The sequence below is a fragment of the Ctenocephalides felis genome, unplaced genomic scaffold, assembly GCF_003426905.1.
Source record: "Ctenocephalides felis isolate EL2017-DRISC unplaced genomic scaffold, ASM342690v1 CF-g0.4_SCAFFOLD_01886, whole genome shotgun sequence".
Taxonomy (NCBI): Eukaryota; Metazoa; Arthropoda; class Insecta; order Siphonaptera; family Pulicidae; genus Ctenocephalides; species Ctenocephalides felis.
Genome location: NW_020538040.1, coordinates 86,202,518 through 86,208,331, shown reverse-complemented (window position 1 = coordinate 86,208,331; position 5,814 = coordinate 86,202,518).

Here is a 5,814-nt window from a genome sequence, read left to right as displayed (position 1 = left end):
TCAATAATTTAAATAATACGCATAAGTTAAATGACCATTGTTAATTTCACCGTTGTTATTTGCAACAAAACTGCTACTTTTATTTGGGAATAAGTATTTTTATTTTTCTCTTATGGTAAGTTACAGTAATCGCAAAATAATCAAAAATGAAAATTTTTGCATGTCTACGTTTTAGGGTTTACTGCACATTTTTACAAAAAGGATGTATGTGTGATGTGTGTGGACAGTAAGTATGTATGTATATATGTTTGGATACAAATTTTAGTCTACAATTTCGAGGGCACGGACAATTTGATTTGAACGATTCGAGAAAATCATTCGATTTCTTCCTATTGATAGGGAAACGTGCTGATTGCTTTTTGGAAAAAGCAGGTCCAGCCGTTTCAAAGATGCAGAACAAAATGTAGAAAATAGCAATTCAGTTTTTGAGAGAACGGAGCGTCTAATTTGAATGATTCAAAAAAACATTTCACTGTATTGGCAGAATAAAGTATTGATTAAATTTCAGAAAGACAGGTCCAGTAGTTCTAGCGATTCAATAAAAAAGGTAAATTATAAAAAATGAAGATTAAAATTGCTAATTAGACATATGCATATCAAGTTAGCAAATATCTTATAGAGAATTAAATCAGTACAAATTTTGTTTACATTTCTAAGGTTCCGTACAATATTTATAATTTTTAACAGTTAGACTTGCTATGCGGCGCTTACACGCTTCGTATATTTCATTATTTTAAAAAAAATTCTAAGTTGTCAAAACATTTCAAAATTTAAAAAAAAACTACATGTTTATCAAAAATGTCAAAAAGAATTCAAAATTTTCAAAAAAAATAAAGCTTTTAAATTTTTAATTTACGGTACGAGGAGTTCTGCAGTTTGCCTTAAAGCACGATGCCATGCACCACTATTTTTATATAATATAAATTATTTTTTATAATTGAGTTTATTTTTTTACAGAGACATCTCAAGCAATAAATGTGTATATTATGACTCACGAATGTTGTTTGAATTTTAACTTAACATAACAAAAGCTCTGTCTGAAAATTGGAACTTGCAATATATCGCTCCCAATTTTAAATTGTTAATATTATTAAAAAAATTTTTAGATATATACTTGTGCTACAATCTTAAAAAAAATGAATCTCAAAAACCCAAGCACTTTCCATTAACATTAACCATTTTACCTAAATATATTCATCAAGCAACCCGTATACGAATTGCGAATTCTTTCAAAATCCTATTATAATTACACCTAACTATTCGAAAAAAAATCTGTTTTCGTTTATGTTGTTCTTAGAGCTCGCGCTTAAAGGTACACAAACAAATAAATAGAAACAGATTAACCCCAAGCTTCCAGACTGTGTCAACTTCTCGTGTACCGTCTCAAGCGAATCGTGTTTAGGGTAATCCCATTTCTGACAACTGGCGTCAAGTGTCAACATTGACATCTCAGTCCATGATCATACGATGTTAACGGAATTAGACCTGGCTTAACCTGGCTGTGTGCAAATAAACAAGTTATCAGCGCTCGTACCCGGATTAACGTAATCCGATACTGCGCGACTATCGTTCTGCCCAGGGATAGACGGAGAGCGGAATTCAAGTAGTACAACTTTAAACATCTTGTTTAAAATTGTAATGTAATTTTTATACGAAAATATATATATTTAAAAGTTTATACTAAAATATGTATATATTTTTTTAAACATTGAAAATTTTTTTTGAACTTTGAAAAAATTTGATTTTTGAGAATTTTGAAATTTTTAAAAAAAGTGAATTTTTAAAAAAAGTGAATTTTTAAAAAAAGTGAATTTTTAACTTTTTCCAAAGCAATCGCAAAATATTGAAGCGCGTAAGCGCCGCGTCGCAGTCTAACGGACAAACAATGTTACAGAACCCATAGAATAAAAAAATTACTTATTATTAAAATCTCTATATGTGATAATTTGATGTGCATATGTCTAATGATCATTTTTGATCGCCAGATGGCATTTTTATTTACTTTTTTTGCTCGATCTCCGGAACCGCTTGACTTTCCTTCCCAAAAATTTGATCAGTTTTTTATTTTGTCAATATAAGTAAAATGTTTTTTGAAATATTAAAAACGGATGCTCCGTTCTCTGAAAAACGGAGTTACCGTTCTAGGCACATTTTGCTCCGTATCTTCGAAACGGCTGGACTTGCCTAGTCCAAAAACTAATAAACACGTCTCCTTATCAATAAGAATCGAATGATTTTTAAATCATTAAAATCGATTGAAGTGTGTTCCCAAGATCGTCGACGAAAATTTGTATCCGAACACACATACATCAACTTTTTCTGAGGTTTGCCATAATGTTCAGAAACCTTTAAACGAAAAGATATATAAAAATTTGCATTTTCGTTTTTTTGCGATTACTATAACTTACTCTACGGGAAGTTAATTAAAAACACAAAAATACCTAAAATATTAAGATTAAATAATGTTTTTTTTAATCTTTACATATTAATCTATTTATACTTGATTTGTATATTTCAATTATTTTACGCAGAATAATAAAAAGTATATCAAATTTTTAAAACTCGACTTAATTAAGTGTAAATTATTTGAATAAATGTTAATTGAAAAATACGAAAACTAAAATATAGTTGAAGTTTTCTGACAAATTGGCAGAATTTTTAAGTTCTAAAATTATAATAAAAAACATTTAAAAAAATTCAAACAGGATTTTGTATTAATTGTAAGACATAATATTAATTCAAACTTTCATTAATAGTAGCCTTCTACTTTTCACCTAATTTAAAAAAAAAAGTTTAGTTTTGTATGAATACAAATAAATTATCTTATCTTTAAAAGATAAATTACTAAAACTTTAGTTGTGTCATTTATTGCTGCGTCTAAAGTTATTCGAAGGGGTAGTATGATTAGTTGTTTTTACTGTAAATAAAAAACAAAACTAAGGAAAACTAAATATGTAGTTCAATATACAAATGCTAGGATGAAAATCAGTTCTTGCAGTACAACGGAATTTTTTTTAATATGATGTATTAGAAATGGTATGAAGACAACCGCAACAAAATGAATGTGTAGTTTTATATATTCGTATAATAGTAACAGAAATTCCAGATAAAATAGCAATTGAACGTAAACATTTATCACCAAAATAGACATGTATTTTTATTGCTATGTCGTCAATCAATACATTCATAGTTATAGTTCATTATTCATAAAAATCATGTCTACTGTTAATCACATGCGTATATTATAAAGATATTCAATAGCATGTATTACTTTTTTAACTTCCCGTAGGGCAAGTTATAGTAATCGGAAAAAAATCAAAAATGAAAGTTTTTATATATCTTTACGTTTCAAAACCTTCTGAACATTTTGGCATACCTTAGAAAAAATGGATGTATGTGTGTGTGTTTGGATACAAATTTTCGTCGACGATTTTGGGAACACGGATAAAGCGATTTGAATAATTCAAAAAACATTCGATTTGTATTGATAAGGAAATGTGCTGATTAGTTTTTGGCAAACGGTAAAAAAATAATTTTTGGTACGGAAAGTTCTTGCAATTTGCCTTAAGGCACGATGCCATGCGCCCCACTAATTAACTTCCCGTAGGGTAAGTTATAGTAATCGCAAAAAAATCGAAAATGAAAATTTTTATATATCTTTACGTTTCAGAGGTTTCTTAACATTTTGGCATACCTTAGAAAAAATGGATGTATGTGTGTGTGTGTGTGTGTGTGTGTATGTGTGTGTGTGTGTGTGTGTATGTATGTATGTATGTACGTGTGTGTATGTATGTGCGGATACAAATTTTCGTCGACGATTTCGGGAACACGGATCAACCGATTTGAATAATTCAAAAAACATTCGATTCGTATTGATAAGGAGACGTGCTGATTAGTTTTTGGCGAAGGCAGGTCCAGCCGTTCCAAAGATACGGGGCAAAAAGTGCCGAAAACGGTAACTCAGTTTTTAAGAGAACGGAGCGTCCGATTTTAATAATTCAAAAAACATTTGACTTGTATTGACAAGATGAAGAATTGATCAAATTTTCATGAGGGCAGGTCTAGCGGTTTCGGAGATCTAACGAAAAAAGTAAAAAAAAATGCCATTTGGCGGTCAAAAATGATCATTAGACATATGCACATCAAATTATCAGATATTTTATAGAGATTTTAACAATAAATATAAATTTTGTTTGCATTCCTATGGGTTCCGTACCAATATTTATTCGTTAGACGGCGACGCGGCGCTTACGCGCTTTGACATTTTGTCTCTATGCAGTTAAAGCAGTACGATTGCTTTGAAAAAAGATCTTCCAAAATATGCCAAAATAAAGAAAACATTATTTTTTCTAAAAAAAATTTAAAAAAAAAAAAAAAATAGATTTTTTTTTGAAAAAAATTTTTTTTCAAAAAAAAGTAATTTTTTGTTTAATTTATAGTTTCTCAAAAATTTTATTTTTTGAAGTAAATTTGTTTTAAAAATGTCAATCGTTTTTAAAAAAATAATAATTTTTGGTACGGGAAGTTCCAGCAATTTGCCTTAAGGCACGATGCCTTAATTGCCTTAAGACAGAATTCCACTTACAGCTAGTTTCAGAATTTATTTGAAATAAATAACTATCTCATTTTACCAGCCGCAAAATATATTGAATATTTTTTCCACGAGCGCCCGCTCTTTAATGAAGACGCGTTGATCCCGCCGAAGAGGAATCCTTGGCAGTAAGTGATATGCGTCCCGATCTCCCTTGTGAAGCCTGACAACAGCTTAAGGAAAATTAGCCAGACCTCACTGGATTCGATTTAACAACTGAGAGTAAATATTTTGTTGTAAGACTCTTGACGAGAATTGATCCTTTTTTAGTAATCCAAAATACTAATTAAAAATGTGACCGTATTTTTGAAGGTGTGCGTTTTCAACAAATTCATTACGTCGAACAATATTAATAGATAATATTATTGTATGTCAAAACTAAGATTATTGCTAAATATTTTGAAGATGTAATTATAGCCATGATTCACTTTGCTAATATTGTATAGGGCTGCGTTAAAATGTTATAAATTTATGTATTATCTTACGTGTAATAATAGTGTCATACGATTTTCACTTGGAAATATAGATAGCAATATGTTTCCAAGTGAAAATAGCCCTCACTCGGCATTGCTGCACCAATAAAAAGTCAGCCCTATTAGATTAAGACTAATAACAAAATCATCAAATATGGATGGATTAACCATTGGGTTACCATCTAAAAAATGCGAAGTAAGGAGAAGTTTCAGCCCAACAGCTCATAGGACGTAAGGTTCTGATTGCTGTTAAAAAAAAATAATAATAATAATAATAGTGTCATTTTAATTATAGACGTTGTAACAAAGTGTTTTTTTATCTCTGTAACTACCTCAAGGTATTATTTCACACGTGAAATAGGACCCATTTCAATGTGCCAATTTATCAACTACCAGTTTTCAAACGCCTTGATGATTATAATAATTATAATGAATGAGAAATAATTTGCTTTCGTACTCAAATCATAAATATCCATAGTTTAATTTCAAATAAGATGCTATCTCTCTATTTGAATAAATTAAAGCTAATCGAAAGGTATGTTGAACAAGAATAAAAACGCATGACAATTTATCAAACAATAATAAAAATTTTGATAAACCAATTAAATTTTGTAACCAAGTTTCTGGGAAATAATATTTTAAATCACAAAAGATGACAAGTAAAATTGTATATAATATGTCAAAACTTACTTCAACAAAACTTGAAAGATTTTTTAGAATCACAATCCACCTATGATGAAGATATTCAGC